An 18,006-nucleotide genomic window follows, 5' to 3' on the forward strand; every position below is an offset into this window, starting at 1 on the left:
TCCCCTCAATTTTCTCTTCTCCAGACTAAATAACCCTATTTCTTTCAGTCTTTCCTCATAAGGCATGCTTTCCAGGCCTCTAATTGTTTTCGTTGCTCTCAGCTGGACTCTTTCCAACCCGTCCATATCTTTCTTGAAGTGTTGGACCCAAACCTGGATACAGTACTCCAAGTGAGGCCTCACCAGTGATGAATAGAAGAGAAAAATAATTTCCCTTGATTTGCTAGTGACTCTCCTGTTAATACAATCCTCTGGCCTTTTTCAGAAGAGCACACTATTAGGTCATAATCAGCATATTCTCTAATGCAGGGTTTCTCAAACCCCTAACCTGTGTTGCTGTGTTATCTGGCCTGTGGGGCTCCACATTGGTCTGGAAATTTGGTGATGAGACAGTAGTTCCACTGGTCCCCTGATGGCAAATTTCCAGACCTAAGGAGAGCCCCAGGCTCTGTGTACTGTATTACTCACCCAATCTCAAGTTGCAGGGCTGTGCAGGGGCAGTACTGGAGGGCCATGAAGGAACAGAGTCCAGTGATTCTGGACCAGAACCAGCCTCTGGGGGCAAGAGGGGTGGCACTAAGCCTCATGGGTCAGGCCGGTACTAGCTCCCAATCCCATGGCATGGGGGTGGGAGGAGATGGTGCCAAGACCCTCAAATCCAATTCCAGTGTAAGGGACAGGAAGGGGGTGATGCTTGGTCCCAGAACCTGATCCTGGCATGCAGGTCTCCATTTGCATGGAGACTATCCCTTCTCCATTAACCTGGTCTGCAGGGCCAAAAGGTTGAGCTTCTGGTAGACTGAAGGTCTATTGTAACCCCCAGGTACTTGTCTTTGGTACTGCATCCTAGCCAGTCATTCCCCAGTCTGTATTTGTGCATGCAATATTGCATTCCAAGTGTAGAACTTTGTACATGTCTTTGTTGAATTTCATCTGGTTAATTGTGAATCATTTTCCCAATCTATCCAAGTGTACTGGGGCCCCTACCCCAACACTGAAGGAGAGAGGGAGCCTGGAGGGACTAACCGTAGCAGAAAGTCCTCTAATAAAATGGCTGCCCACCCCAGGTCTGGGGCAGAAATAGTTGGTCAGGTGAGTCAGAGAGAGGTATAAAGGCTGTATAAAATAGGACTGTGACTGAGGCTAGGAGAGAGGGGAGCTTGATTTGCCAAGAAGGAAAGATTCCAGATTGTGGGGATCTTTAAGAAAGCCTCTGCATCACCAAATAATTTATCCAAGTATATTTATTTTATGCTGTAGCTCTTTACCATGGTGTGATGTTGACCCAGAGTTGGTAGTGGTGGAACTTTATGTTTGGAAGTAGAGGCTCGTGTTATTTTTTGTGTTGAAGTTTGTATTGCAGAACTGCTTTGTGGCTGCAGTGAGAGGAGGTGGCCACTGAGAAGGATTCCTGGGGCACCCAGGGTCCTACACCCTTCAAAGGCAGGGCAAGCAACATGAGTGAGCTAAGGCCAAGAGGGCAAAGGCCCAGTTATAAGCCCTGAGATGCTTGGAGGCCACAATCAGCTCCTGGGGGGAGCGCTGCTATCAGCTGAAGGATGGTAGCATGTAGTAGAAAAGATTAAGGGCATGAGCCCACCAAGGGAGAAACTGGGGCTCAGAGCCCACTAATGGGGAGACCAGGGTGCAGAGCCTGCCAAGGGTGAGACCAGGGCCTGTGGCCCAGGAACCTAGGGTCCTGGGACAGTGGACTTCAGGTGGGGGGAATAAGATAGAGTAAAGTTGTCCAAAGGCCAGGGGGACCTCAACCAAGACAAGGATCTAGGACCTGAAGCACAGCCCCCTGACCTCTAGGGGTAGCCTCCCTGTCCAGTTATAGCATCAAGGCATGGCAGAAAAGACAACAGGGTGGGACCCTGAAAGGCCAGAGTGGGTGAGCAAGGTAGGATCCAAGCGACCTCTAGAGGGTGATTCATCTCCCCCAGGGCATAGCCCATTACACCAGGTTATTCTGGATCCTAACCCTGCCCTCTGGATTGTTTGTAAGTTCATCCAACTTGGTGTCATCTGAAGACTTTTAAATTGTGCACTCAATTTCATCCTCCAAATCATTAATAAAGATATAGCGAGGACAGATACTTGGGGAACCCCACTTGATATCTCCTCCGAACTGGACATTGAGCCAGCCATTGATGACTACATGTTGTTGTTGCATGATGATGCAACATTATGTATCCACCTTACAATACTTTCATCTAGTCTGTATTTCCTTAGCATGTTAATGAGAATCTGGTGGGAATCAGCGTCAAAAGTCTTGCTAAAGTCAAGTTATATCACATTCACTATGCGCCCTCATCCACAGATCCTGTCTCTTTATCACAGAAGGAAATCGGATTGGTCAGGCATGACTTCCTCTTGGTGAATCTACGCTGGGGCTAGAGTAACGTTCCAATCACCTTGTTCTCCTCTCTTCATAATAGATTCCTTGAGGACCTGCACCGTGACATTTTCAGGTATCCAGAGGTCAGGCTGATTGGTTTGTAAATCCCCTGGTCTTCCTTCTTCCCTTTCATCAAGATGGACACTATTTTTGCCTTTTTCCAGTTATCCAGGACCTCATTCCTACCTCCAGAAGTTCTCAAAAGGATGGCTAATGGCTCAGAAATTACCTCATCTAGTTCCTTCAGTGTGCTGGGGCGCAACCCATCCAGCCTTGTTGACTAAAGCATCTAGAATTCTCTAAGTATTCCCTAACCTGTTGCACCATTTATTTAGGCTGTTTGACTCCTTCACTATCCTTGCTTCTAACTGAGGTCATCATCTATCAGTTGACCCTATTTGGAAAACTGAAATAAAAAAGGCATTAAATACTTCATCCTTCTCTGCATCATCCATAACTAGATTCTATACAGTTCCTTTGGTCTTCCTCTTCCTCCTGGCATACTTGTAGAAACCCTTTTCATTGCCTTTCATGTCTGTTGCCAGCTCCATCTCAAATTATGCCTTGGCCTTCATAATTTGTCCAAGATTACAAATCAAGTCATTGATACTATTGTCAATATAATCCAGTGAGTCTTCCACTCGTAAGAATTTACTCTAACAAAAGGTACATTACTAAAATGTTTATAAAATATATTAGAAGCATGACTGCTGCCAATGTTAGTGAAGTTACAGTTTATATGATATTCAGGAAAAAGTATGTAGGAGGGTGGCTGTATCCTTTCCAGTTCCCCTCAGAGCCTGCCTGCCACAACTTTGATTGAAAGAAAAAGATGTTCAGTGTTTATCCCTAAGGGTGAGAACACACTGCAGACCACCCAGCTGGATAACTTCCCAGTGCTAACTTTATTGGTATCAGTGTTACATTGTTGCCTTCCTGCTAATTGCCTCATTAGCAGAGGGACCAGTGTGGTCATTCTAATTAACACCTAAGCCAGTGAGTCTCCCGGCTGCTTTAGTCAATTTTGGTTTGCACAGCATTCTCACCATCAGTTACTGAATGGATGGGGGCATGCATCGGCTGTCTTAATCGGCTTTCTGGTGGCGAGGAATTTCTGCCATAATCCCTCCAGTCCCACTACATGCCCTGCCTGCCTGGTGGAGTGAATGGCTTTGGAAGGCTCTCCTCTCCATGCACTGCTCCGGGGTCCTCTGCCTCAGTGTTTCTCTTCCCGCTTGGCTCTGCAGGGTCCCCTAGCCAAATCAGATTGGTGAGTGATATAACAAGAGGGAAATTATACTTCTGTTTGTTTGGAAATAGCTTGGATGTACTACAATTACACTTAACACTGATGATTATAAGCTCTTATAGGAGGTGGTAGAAAAATTGTTTGCATCTTCGATAGCGTTAAAACCTTTATAAGTATCAACAGAAGCATGTAAAAAACAAATATTTTCAGTAAGGATCTTTTTTCAAAATTTGGGACATACTGATTAAAAGGTGTTGCTTTAGAAATTAGATTTTTCCTTTATAAAACAAGGTGATTCCGTCAAAATCAAACTAATTACTCATAGCATAGCTATAAATGACTAAACACAGATTCACAGAAGTTTAGGGTTGGAAGGGATCTCATGAGATCATCAGGTCCAGCCCCCTGCTCTATGCAGGAAAGACTGCTGGGGTCAAATAACCCCAGTAAGGCGTGCATCCAGTCTCCTTTTGAAGAACTCCAGGGTAGGTGCCTGCACCATCCCCTCTGGGGGTCTATTCCAGAGTCTGGTTACACAAACCATTAAGAAGTTTTTCCTTATATCCAGTCTGAAACCTCCTTCTAGGAGTTTATGGCTACTGTTCCAGGTTTTCCCCTGGGTTGCTTTGGTGAATAGCTGTTTGCCTAGACCCTGATGCTCTCTCCTGATCTATCTGTAAGCTGCCACCAAATCCCACCAAAGTCTTCTCTTTTCTAGGCTGAACAGTCCCATATCTGTCAGCCTGTCCTTTGTATGGCTTGCTCCTCAGGCCTTTAATCATATGAGTGGCTCTTCTTTGGACTCTCTTAAGCTTCTCCACATCCTTCTTGAAGTGCAGAGCTGAGAACTGGATGCAGTATTCCAGCTGCAGCCTCACCAATACCAAGTAGAGCAGGAGAATAACTTCCTTAGTTTTGCTAGAGATGCATCAGTTGATGCATGCCAGCGTATTGTTTGCTTTGCTAACTGTAGCATCACAGTGGTGGCTCATACCCTTTTTATTGTCAATTATGACCCCCAGGTCCCTTTTGGACATGGTGCTAGCTAGCATACCACCACCAAATCTGTGAGTTTGTTGTGGATTTTTCCTCCCTGGATGGAGCACTTTACACTTCTCAGTTTTGAATAGCATCTGGTTCTGGTCCTCCCATTTAACTAATCTGTCTAGGTCTGCCTGGATTGTCAGCCTATCCTGAGGTGTGCCACAGTTCCCCAAAGCTTAGTGTCATCAGCAAACTTTGGCAGTGTGCTTTTCACCCACATGTCCAAATCATTGATGTAGATGTTGAAAAGCACCTGTTCAAACCCACTGCCTACTTTCTGCCAGGTAAACACAGATCCATCTGTTAGTACTCTCTGGGTCCAACCCTGCAGCCAAGTTTCCCACCCATCTGACCATTGAATTGTTTAGCCCACAGTCCCCTAGTTTTACCTTGAAAGCCTCGTGGGACACCAAGTCAAAGGCCTTCCTAAAGTCCAAGTAAATGACATCAACCTCATCTCCCTTATCCAGGTGGTGAGTAACCTGGTTGTAGAAGGAGATGAGGTTAGTCAGACATGTCCTACCCATGACAAAACTATGCTGGCTGTCATTCAGAATTTTGCCTTCTACTAACTTATTGCATATGGAGTCCTTGAGAATTTTTTTGAGGTTTTTTCCTGGGATTGGGGTCAGGCTGATCAGCCTGTAGTTGCCTGGGTTCTCTCTCCTCCCCTTCTTGAAGATGGGCACAACACTGGTCCTCTTTCAGTCTTCAGTCTCTCTTGAGCACCACAAATTCTCAGAGAGGTTTGCCAGTGGTCCTGTCATGTCTTCAGCTAATATCCAGCCTCTCTAGCTGTTCTTTCACCAGCTCTACATTGAAATCTCAAAACTCTCAAGTGGGCTTCTACAGGGGTCTGTCTTGGGTCAGTATTAAATAATATTTTCAGTAATAGAATGGACAATGGAATTGAGAAAACAATTATTATGTGTGCAGATGGTACCACATGGATGGGAGGGTTTGCAAGCACAAGACAGATTTGGAATTCAAAATTATCTTGACAAACTGGAAAAAAATAGATTGAAATTCTGTATGGACAAGTAGACAATACTAAGTACTAAGTACTAACACCAAATGAGGAATGACCGGCTAGGCAACAGCTCTGCAGAATAGGATCAGAAAATAAACCTAAGTCAGCATTTTATCTTAGCTTACTTTACAACTGCAAGTAGTCCACATTTTTGTTGAGCGGTAGTGTCCAAAATTGAATGCACTAGTCCAGACATAGGGACTATCTCAACTGAGATAGGTGAGCAAGAGTATCATATAAAAAGTATATGAAATAATCTTTCCATCCTTCTCAGCATTTCTACGTCTGAACTAGTGCATTCAATTTTGGACACTACCGCTCAACAAAAATGTGGACTACTTGCAGGGAATCAAGAGGAGGCCAGCAAAAATTATTAGAAGTCTAGAATGCATGACCTATGAGGAAAGACTGAAAGTCTGGGATTTGTTCAGTATAAAGAGTTGATGGAGGGGATATATGATAACAGTCTTCAACTATATGAAAGAGGAAAACAATATGAAAGAGGAAGACGCAATAAAAGAGTCAGTGGAGTCAATAGGAAGCCAGTAGGAGATAGCAAAACCCTCAGCCCCTTCCCTAAACCAGGGATTGCCTCTTTGGGGAAGAGGCAGGGAGCAGCAGAGCCAGACTTGTAGAGGAGTGTACAGGGGTTCACACTTGCAAAAGAAACTCTCTGACAAGGGAGATCTTCCAGGTTGAGATGGAAGAACTTCTCCTGGAAGAGGCAGTGTATACTTCTCATTTTTACCAGAACAGTAATTTTCCCAATAGAAATGTAAAGCTTGGATCTTACTGCCTGAAACGAGGTTTGAAGAAGACTGCCATATGAAACATCCCTACTGTTGATGTTATATTACTTTTCCCAGGCTAGAACTGCAGCTGCAGCTTTTAGAAGCTCTGTGCTTAGCCATCTGTTACTTGGAGATGACTGAAAGCTTGAAGCATACTGTTTCAGATGGCTTGCAAATGTCAAGGTAAAGCGTGCTCTAGCAGAGAGAGAATTTTTGGTGACTATATGAAGGAACAAGAAATTCACAGAATCTATTTTATAGCTCATTAAATACTATTTTAAAAGACTTTTTGCACCAAAATAAAGTTTGTGTGGAATAGAGAGATGTGACAAAAAATGTTCGGGAAAACTAAGTAGAAGCTTTGTAGTGAACTGGTGGAAACAGAATATCTTAGGGAATGCTAGCTTGTTATAAATAATAAGGTTCCTTGTTTAGCATTAGAGGAGACTTTTTGTGTGATCCTTAATCCAATTGGTGTATACGGTATTTTTGGTTCTGTCATAACCTCCTTAGGAAACGCAACTTTATCCAACTCATTCTTTTTCAGAAAGTTCTTACTTTATTCTAAGCATGAGTAATACAGAATTGAAGAAGCTATTTTCTAGAAAGATGGTGTCTGTCTCATTTCTGTACCCTTTTTTTATTTGTTGCGCATTCCTTTAGTACACATTGCTTTATTGAAAAAAACTAAAGCAGTAAACTTGTTTTCTGTAATTTCTTCTTTCCCTGACTTATTTAGCAGAACAAAATTGCAATAGAGCTAACATTTCTTTGAAAGCCGACATTTCATCTCTACTGTTATTTAATGTATTATTTTAAAGGAATTCTACTCACATTTTAGTTATTCTTAAAATGTTCTTTCTTCTTTTCTCTCCAAATTGTTTGTATTTCCTAGATTTCTGACATTTTTCATCCCATTTCCTAGTATACATTATATTTCTTAAGTACTCACATACATAACTTGTAATCAAATTATCATTTTTTCATGTGATCTTGATGACTAAGAAGCCTTTTAATAGAGACTACAAGTAGTTTGCTGGACCTAATTTAAAATGCTTAAGATATATGTGATGAAATAGAACTGGATTGTAAAGCAGAGGTGGTGGGGTGAGGAGAAGAGAATAGAATTGCCTAGGAAACTAGAAATAACATTCCATTTTTTAGCATATTGACAAATATTAGATAAGGTCAACTGGGGCTACAGACTTCACGGTCTGTATATGTGAATTCAGCACAGAAAGGATTAAAAGGGGTGAGTCTTAGACTTTGGAGGAAGCTGGTGTCACTGATTGATTAAATCCTTCATAACATCACAGGGAGCTCATCTACATGTCTGATTAAGTGCATGAATATACTCCGGAGCATTTTGCTCCGGAGTATATTCATGCACATGAAGCTTGGTCAGAGTAGTCCAGGCTAGCAGGGGACTAGGGGGTCAGCCTGCTAACCCAGGACTGTTTGGACTAGGCTCCCTATTCTGTGGAGGAGCTGGTTGAAGCACAAGGGTGCTTTGGCACTGAGGCTGCTTGCTGGCTAGCCCCACACTGAAGCACCCTGTGCCCCAGCCAGCCAGGGCAGCATCTACACATGCACTGCTGCACATGAAAAAACTCAGCAGCAGGGCAGTACTTGTCTTTTATAAGCACTACCCTGCTGTGGAGTTTATTAGTTTCATGTGCCCTAATAAGGGTGCATGTGTAGACACCCAAGGCTGGGTGCAGACATTCAAAAAGCCCAGGCCTGAATTGATTCAATCTTTGCAGGTTAGTCTAACCTTCATAGACTGAACCTGTTTGCAAGTAAAAAGACGTTCACTTTTGATTCTGGAAATGCAGGCACATGGCTGAAGTGGCTTAGGCCAGAAGCTGGGGGGTGCTAGAGCTAGCTTTTGGCTGAAAGGAAACTGAGCTGCGGGGGGATGGGGGCTTGGCCCAGGGGAGGGGGAATGTGACCTTGCTGCAGGTGCAGAAGTGGGGTAGGTGCGAGCTGGGGTTAATCATGGAGCGCAACTCACTGCTGTCTCCTGCTGTGGCAATGCAGCCCAGACTGGAGCAGCCCTAGGAGGTGGGGGTCAGTGCCCGCTGCCTCCTGCCTCCAGCCTTGTGCAGGGGCCACAGTTTGCAGGTGGATTGCAGCTGGAGCATGACTCCCTGCTACCCTCCCTTCTGGTGATGGAGCAAACCATCATGGCAGGTGGCGGTGAGGTACCTGCCCCCCACCCCCACTTGTGGCAGTGCCAGACACTCGAGATGGACTGCCACAGACCAATCTCTACCCATGCCCCTGGGCCACAGGGCCAGGCTGCACCACACTGCGGTGGTCTGTTGCCTGTGTCAATCCTCCCCAAGTGCCTGGCACCGCGATGAGCAGGAGCAGCTGGAGGTGAGGGAAGCAGAACAGTCCTGCCAGCTCTAGCTAGGGCATAGCTTCCTCTTGCTTCCAGTGGCTCCTCTGCATCCCACTCCGCATCCCACTCTGGTCCTGCCCCTGCCCCTGCTTCAGCTAGAAAGCAGAGAGGTGGAGCCAGCCCTGCTTTCTGGAGCAGAGAGCATAGCCCAGCCCAGGGCTGCAAAGCATGCTGGGGGACTGCAGTTCAACTTAAACTGGGAAGGGGTCTGGGACACAAGTTCTATAAACTGGTTTGACCCAAATCAGTTAAGTCTGATATTTAACCAGGTTTATCTTAAACCATTTTGGCCATTTTGAAACTGGTTTATATGCACTGAACTTATGCTGTGTTATAGGTTTAAACCAGCTTCTGATCACTTAAACTGGTTTATGTCCCTAACTAGTGACTTCTGTCCCTAGCCCAAGACATTAATTAGTCAACTGTGCTGTAAATGTCTCATGTAGATGGGCACAAGGGGGAACTTCTTTTAGACTTTAGGGCCAACTCACAAATCAAAACAGTAAATGGTTTGCTTAGATTCTCTGTTGAGCCCCTTAAAGGAGGTCTTTAAATCTGGACAGAGACACGTTAAAAAAACTATTAAACAATCTACACTACAGTGAAACTTTTATTTTGACTTCTAATGCTGTGTCTAATTTCTTGCTAATAAATAGCCCCCCAAGTGAACTGTTATCCCATTGGCTTTCAATACCAGTTTTTAATTAGCACATAGGTCCAGGAGCAAGAGCACATTAATATGTAGTTTAAAAATCTGCTTGTCCTGGCAAGTGAGTACTCATAGCTCTAAATTATTATTACAGGAGAGACCTTAGCTTAATTCTGATTTGCTTTCCATGGCACACCACATTTTTACAAATAGAAAGAGGAATCAGAGAGATTAGCTTCTTTATTCTGTAATTTATACAAACTAAATGAGAAATTTTTTGAAAGTTAATGAAATAAAAATAATTTGCTTATTAAACTCCTGGGTATGGCCTGATTCCATAATGAAGGAGCCAGAGGTGACATTTGCTTTGATCCAAATCTGACATCATTTTATAACTCTTGATTTTTTTGCTTCCTTTGCCATTATCAAATTCTTGTTTGAAAGACAAGCTCACATCTTGGTTTTCATGGTTTGGTAGCTCAGTGATTTGTTCAATCTTTTGGAATGTTGTGAAATAAAAAAATTGCCATGCTAAGCACAGGAATTTTTTTTCTGGGATCATTTTTTAATTATTCATGTAGTCTCTGCTCTACATAATGAAATGACAGGTCCAGGAGTCAGAAGATATGAATTCTGTTCTTGCTTCTGCCACTGACTCACTACCTGACCTTGGCTGGCTTTCTTATGATGTTTGTTAACCCTCAAATTTCCATATCTTAGTAAAATGATCTTGGATCTACAAAGAAAAATATTGTTTGTTAGCACCCAGACACCTTTGCCAAACTACATCTTACTAAGAAGTAGGGGTGCACCGGTAGAGATTTTGGGGGTCAATACAGATAGCTGATTTTTAAGGAGGCATATTGGTCAATACCAACCCAATTTCTGATACAGCTGCATGCAGCTGGTAAGTCTGTTGTGGTAGACAGGAAGGTGGGGGAGGCAAGGGGCATGGAGGGGCAGATCAAGGCTCCTGTGGTGAGCCAGGGGCTGGAGCTCATTAGTATCCTGCTGGATTAGTTAATTCACATAAGATTGGTAACTATGCGAATAATGGTTGCAATGGTTATGCCAAAAATTCATATTTTTATTTTGACTTATATTCCTTGCAGTCTCCTGGCTCCCACCTGGCCCCTGCACCTCCTCCCCTCCTCAGATCTCTGCCTGGAACAACAGCTGGAGTCTCTGGGTTCCCCCTCTCTCCTCCAGCTGACATTTCCTGCTTCCACCCCAGGGAGTGCAGCAGTATGGTACATACCACAGGCAGGTAGAGGGTGAGTCCCAGGTCATATGCAGCAGAGGGAGGAGGATGGGATCACACGTTCTCCATGTGGGAGTGGGTGGGGTGGGGGGTGGGCAGCAATGGAGAGGGATGTCTGCATGGGGGTATGGTGCAGCAGGGGGCCATCCCCATGGCATGCAGCCAGCTTTGTCTGGTGCAGCTCATGAGGCATGTGGTACACACTTGCCCCATGGGGCACACATTTATACAGTATACATTTTAGTCTGCTGAGTGAGTCAAAAATCAATATAGCTAGCTTTAGATTTGTAGTGATACAGTGTCTGGATTTCAGATACTGCAAGGGAATTACTGCTCGTTTTGCAAAAGCTTTATTTTTTTTTTACAGTATGTAAATACTGAGCCAAACTAAATGCATATGGACCCCAATTTATTCTTCAAAAAACTTTCTCTGCAATTCATCTTACTACATGTTACATTTGTGCCATGTCTCCAAGTAAAGGTAAGGTTGTAACTGTATCCTAAGCAACTGCAAAAGGAGTGGGGGAAATGTCATAAGGGTCCCTTGTATAACAATCAAGGAATGGGATGATTCACCTCTGTGGACACTAACAAAATTCTTGTAAAATGGTGTGGGGGGAGAAGCTGGTTAGCAAAACTGAGCCAATGTAGAAATTGAAGCAGGGGTGTAGCAAGCTCATTCAGCACCAGGGATAGAGGGGGTGGGTATGATGACCTCTGTAGGGGTTGAGGGAATGGGAAATCTTATCTACCTGGGCTCTCTGCACACTAAAGGCAGCTGTTACTGTTGGTACTGCTGCTGTTTTAGTAGCATCGGCTGTGGAAGCAGCAGCCCCATGACACAGGTTTCCAATAAATCATTAGGCACATGGCTGTGCCTGCTGTGGCAAAGATTCTTTGGGAAGAATGGATTTTGATGTCCCCTCATAGCTGGCACCTGAGGCAGGTATGAGGGGAAGGGAGCAGAGATTGTGGGATTGGGGTTGTAGGTGGCAGGTGGTGGGGACAGGAAGGCTGCAGGGAGTAGAAACGGGGGACAGAGGGCAAGGGAGCCACCTGACTCCTTTAGCTACCTGACCCCCAGCCACTGCTTTCCCTGCTGTACCAGTTTTGGGGAGAGATGAATTCAAGACAACCCTCCAATAATTAGATTCTGTACCTGGAAAATTATATATATTAAATCCATATATAGAATCTAATTATTGGGTGGGGGGTAGTCTTAAATTCAGAGTCATCTTGGATTCTAGTAAATATGGTATGTATGGGCTTATATGGCTAGGGTCTTATTCTGAATTGCAATGTATGGATTTTAAAGGCTAATATTTTCAGGGCTGAGAAAAAGCCATGTTTAATATTTTAAAATTACCATTGCTTAATAGTTCACTCCTGTCAGTTATTTAAATATCCTGGAAAGATAAAGTTCCCATGTTCCAGTGATTTTGCCAACATGTGTTGGATGCTTCATGTAACGGGATAGCAAGTCATATTCATTACATTTTAGTAAACATATTGGAATAAATTAATTTTATTTTTGAAGGGCATCATAAAAGCTTTAGGGTATTCATATGTGAAATTATTTATTTTCTAAAAATTGCTACTTCAGATGTTGAAGTGTCCTGCATTCCCCAATCAATAAAGTAATACATTCTTCAAGCAACTATTACATTATTATCTATTTTAAATGTCATGGAAAATAATCAAATTTTAAAATGTTCTATCTTCCTTAGAAAAATTCTTACCCTTGACAAAGGTTTTCAGCACTTTTACAATAAAGAACAAAACAAAAAGAATGCAGGTTAACTTCAGTCCATATAGCACAGATGTCCTGAATATAAATTTCATGGTAGCTTGCCTATAGAGATTCCAGTAAAAAGTGAGAAATTCAGGAATCTACTGAAATAAAGACTATGTGTAAGGATTAAGCGGAAACAATGAGTACTACAGTCTGGATAGCACTTTACTGCAGTAGATTTCAATTTACTAGACTTTTACAAAGGTGAGGCACATAAGTTAGGGAAAAATTAAGCAGTAGCATACTCATTGTCACAAAGGAAATCAGAGGTGAACCAGAGGAAAAACCCATCAGCTGGCTTTCTGTCCCCTGCCATTTTCTTTTAAATGTACTATCTCACCTCCAGTCTGCAAATGATGCTGCTTTTACTCCCCCTTGGGTTTTCACACAAACACCTTTATTGCTTTCCCCCATGCTGTCCCCTCATGCTTAAGATGAGCTCATTATCAAATCCTCCTAAAACAGTCCTTTACCTACAAAAAGCTTACACCAGAGAGGCAGCTGGTGTGTTGCAGCCAGTGTCAATATGTCCCACTGTTTCATTGTGTCTGTCTTTCTGTAATAACCTGTTACCTCTTGTCTTAAGGTTAGACTGATGAGGTCTTTGCAATACAGGCTGTCATTCTACATTATGTTTGTAGAACACCTAGCATAATGGGGTTTTGGTCTGTGGTTGGACCCTCTAGGCAATACCACAATAAAAATAACAAAGAATAACAACATATTGCTAGTGATAGGGAAGAGTTACAAGCTTTGGGCAGTAACCTGTCTCCTGAGATCTTTCAGTTTTTTTGAGATGATCAGCATTACATGGCAGGAATTTATTCATTAAGTGGCCAACCTTCTCCTTCTTCTCCTCCCCCACTTCCCCCCTCCAAGTAATAATGAAAATGAGGAAACAAGCTAAGCTAAATGTGAAAATGGCATAGCAGTGATGTTTTCCCTGTGTACCATCCTCTATATGTAAAAGATGTGCATGTATTTCACACTTACAGTTTTTTTGTTCTTCTGTAGAATAAAATAGTAATATTCATATGCAGAAATGACTTCTACTCTGGGGCACTGTTGTGCTCACACATGTGTGTTTTATAACAAAACCCAAAACAAAAACGGTAGAGAAAAAAAGAAAGGTCTTAGAACAGCTACCTCAAAGTGTATTAACTCATTCTGGATCTATAATTAACACAGATTATTTCTCTTCCATCCTATATGAACACTTGCGCTGCAGCAAGAAGATGAATGATGGCACTGAAAGACAGGTATCGCTGTTTAGAAATATACATCGCCAATCATTACAATGGGAAAATTATGGCTGAAATTTTGTGTACATTTATGAAATCACCACAATATCATCACCATTATCCTTATTATTAATTACTATTAAAATCAAAATTAATTAATCATGTTATACACTGTTATAAAAGTGTATAGATTCATAGATTGTAAGGCTGGAAGGGACCTCAGAAGACCATCAGGTCCAGCCCCCTGCACCAAGCAGGAAAAATAATTGGGGGTCTGGTGACCCCAGAAGGGATCCTTTTGAAGATTTCCAGGGTAGGTGATTGCACCACCTCTGGAGGGAGCTTATTCTATAGTCTGGACACCCTTGACTGTGAAGAAATTTTTCCTAATGTTGACCTGGAATTGGTCTTCCAGGAGTTTGTAGCCATTACTCTTGGTTTTCCCCTTGGGTGCCCTGGTGAACATATATATATAATGTTATTATAAATAGAAGCAATGATAATAATAATAATGGGTACTGACAATCAGGTATCTTTTGCTGCTCATACACTGAACAGTCAGAAGGAGAAAAAAGGGCTGGACACTTGGTAAAGTGTGTAGGAGGAAGCAGTCACTTTTAAATATATATAAAATCTATTCTCTACAACTTACTTAACCTAATAGAGGCAGGAGATTCTCTGTAGCACTGATTTTCAGGCCCTGCTTGTTTCACCCACTACGTATCTCCCACCTCCCCTGTATTTTGCCCAGACAGTAAAAATACATTCTGTGTCTGAAGGACCTAGATTCAGTATCAGGTAATGGGTTCACATTATTCAATTTTGCACATTTAAAAAGAATCCTGCCAGCCCTCCAAAATGTATCATAACTAGGTATTTTGGCTTCTCAGGATCAGGTGTAACCATACACATTGCATCTGTGTGCTGCACTACAAATCAGTCCAGGGCCATGGGACGTTTTCAGCTGTCCTTGCTCGAACAGCTTAATTCTCACGTTAATATGATACTCTAGAGTAATTAACAACCTTTTTTTGCATATAAGTAATTCACAAGTATGCATCTAGATACAAAAATAATTACCAAAGCTTTAGGAACTGAAAGCCATTATTACTTCTTTCATGCCATTCATAAGAATTATGAAATATGAATATTAAGGTTTGTAAAATATGAACTGTGGGCAAACAAGACAATATGTTGCATATAACTTTCTTTTTGAACAGATCAATTTTATAATACATTTATCTTTTATGTTAGGTAGTACCTTTACATTGGAAGTATCACAGATATATATATTTAAATGTAGAAGGTCCTAGTAATAGCTGACAGGTTTGTTAACAATACAACACAGATACATGTTTTCATAAATAATGGTGGCAAAAGTACACTGAAACAGACTATTTGGTAAGTATTTTTCCTGGTTTATTTTTGTACTGAAATGCAGTGTAATAAGTGAACAAAATATAAACCAGACAGTAGATGATTACTTCTTACACTGTTCAACATGATATTAAAGGCTGACAGCTGTAGAATATAAGGGCATTTTAAAAAAATATTTAATTTTTTCACTATACTGGTTGCACTAATTTATACCATTTTTGTTTCTCAAAGGCACTTATTTCTATTTTTTAAAAGACATGAAACATTTTTACTATAAGTGATTTATATAGAAAAGGACATTCCAACCCATTCCAGAAAATTAATAGAAAATTATTTGTCTTGCTTTTGAAAAAATGAGTTCTCCAGAGCTCCAGATTGAGCTCTGATCTCCCACAAAGTCTTCCCTTTCTTAATTCATTGAACATCATCATTTCCTCAGACATCCTTACATTCTAAGAGTTGTTATCTCTTGGCATGCCGATTGCAAACGAACCTCCAGTTTAAGATGGTTTATGTAACTTTCCTTCAGTAGTAGCTGTTAATCAAGAAAGTGAAGAAGGAATTCCATAATATCACTCCAGTCTGGATTCTTAAATGCACCACACTGAGATAAAAGTTTAGAAAACTATTATAAGCTTTAGGGAAGCTTTGCACCTTTCTAAGTGTCAAAAACTTGAAAGAAGAAAAGGATCAAAGTTAATCATTCATCCATTCCCTCACTCAGAAAGAACACATGAAAAATACCTACACTGTAACACTTACCTTATTCAAACAAATTGGTCCAGGATACTGTGTTGAGAGCTGCCATGATCCAGGAAGGCACAAATCACTGCACTTGAATCAGAGGAAAAAGAGCAACATCCTGTAGATTCAGATGACATAGGCATCAGTGTTGCCAGGTGGGGTTTCCAGAAAGTCAAACTTCCCCATTTCTATGTTATGCTGCTATCCCAACTGGTTGTTTTTGTTTTCATTGCCTGCCATTACCCCCCACAACATAAATAAGAAAAAGATCCTATAGACCATTCATTTTCCAGCAGATGAAACTCGTGTTTCTCTCCTTGAGGCTCCTTTATGCTTTTTGACAGTCTAGAGCCAGGTGCCTAGTGCCATCACATACTGAAGTAGGGCAAAGCTAAGGCTCCACATCTACAGTGCTGCCTCAGTCAGGAGTGAAGCTCACAGTTGCTGATGCTGCTGCAGAAGCAGTATCTGATCATTCATTCCTGTTTACTGACTCCTCCCCATTCTTCTGCCTGTTTCAGGCTGGTGATGATCCCCCTTCCTTCCCCCTCCCTCCCTCTTGCTGCCCTTCTTTTCATTGGCTCCAAAACATGTGGGTTGAACTCCTCCCTTCTGCAACTGTGCTGTGCAAGTCCTTTTGTGTAGCTGTATCACTTCTGTAAAGTTAAGGGCAACATGGCTTACCCCAGTACTAGTCCACCAATGCACATGCTCCTCTAAGGGAGCTGGAAGCCAGTATCTATGAACATTGTTGCCTGGTGAAGGCAAAGGAGACTTTCTGTAGGTCACAGTGGGTTACTAGTATGACTGCATATTATAGGAGACATTGTAGAATATTCCTAGTAAAAGCAAAAGGACCTGCTAACACAACTATAAGTTGTCCTAATGACACGTGTGACTACTGGCCTGACTAAAGTGACTTGCATACATGCTTGGAAAAGCTGGTACATTTTTATTTGGCATTTATCCACTGGGGGATTAAGCACATAGATAATTAGACAGAGAACATCTTCCCCTCCCTAGCCTCAAACCACAGTTCGGCAGAGAATTTAAACACACACTTCTGTCTCACAGCTCTGTCTCAATGCACCTGAAAAAAGTTAGTTAAATTCATGCTTGGTCAGTCAGAAACAAAATTTAGCCCATGGACTTTTTTAACATACAGATTACATTAATGGAAACACTTTATGCCCTTCCATTAAAAACAAGTCAAAGATCAGTTTCATGTTATTGTGTAATTTCCTTTACAAGGATGAAACAATGACAATGTTTTATTGTATTATTTATTATATTCAATATATAATATACGCCCATCACAATAGTTCTAAACACATGAACAATACACATGTTAAAATGAATAAAGATAATCTTTTATTTGGAAATATTTTATCTACTGATATGACTCTGACAAGTCAAAGATTGCTAGAAATCACAAATATTACCAAAGATTATTGTATCTATAAGAGGTTAGGAAAACAAAATGTACTGTGCTTTATTTTGTGCATTTGAAAGCACTTTGTGTTTAGAGAGTTTCAGTTTCCCTTGATCCTGTGGATCTTTCACAAAGTAATTGGAAGGAACAAGAATTGGAAATAGGATTAAGCTATTGTAACACCAAATAATTAGCAGGAGCCCCAGTGACAGTGGATAAAAGAAACTTTCACTACAGCTGAGCATACAATGGAAATCTGAGATTTGTAAAATTGTTTTTCTTCTAATTTGGAATGAAACTGGAACATGTAAAATTTAAAACTTTTCTGAAAAAAGAGAAATGTGCTAGACTGATGAATATGTGTAGCAGTAATGGTCCAGGAAATGTGAGAGAAGTAAGAATCTTTGTGGGTGAAATCCTTTATTGAACCAACTGCATGGTTGTCTTTCCTCTTGCATATTTCTTGGACCATCATTGGCTACAATATCACCTCAAGAATGCCAAAACATGGAGGATATAGAAGCTTGCCTCTTACAATGGATTATCTTAACCATGCAGTTGGCCCAGTAAAAGATATCACTCACATAC

This window comes from Crocodylus porosus, unplaced genomic scaffold (genome assembly GCF_001723895.1).
Source record: "Crocodylus porosus isolate Cpor-Errol unplaced genomic scaffold, CroPor_comp1, whole genome shotgun sequence".
In the NCBI taxonomy this organism is placed as follows: Eukaryota; Metazoa; Chordata; order Crocodylia; family Crocodylidae; genus Crocodylus; species Crocodylus porosus.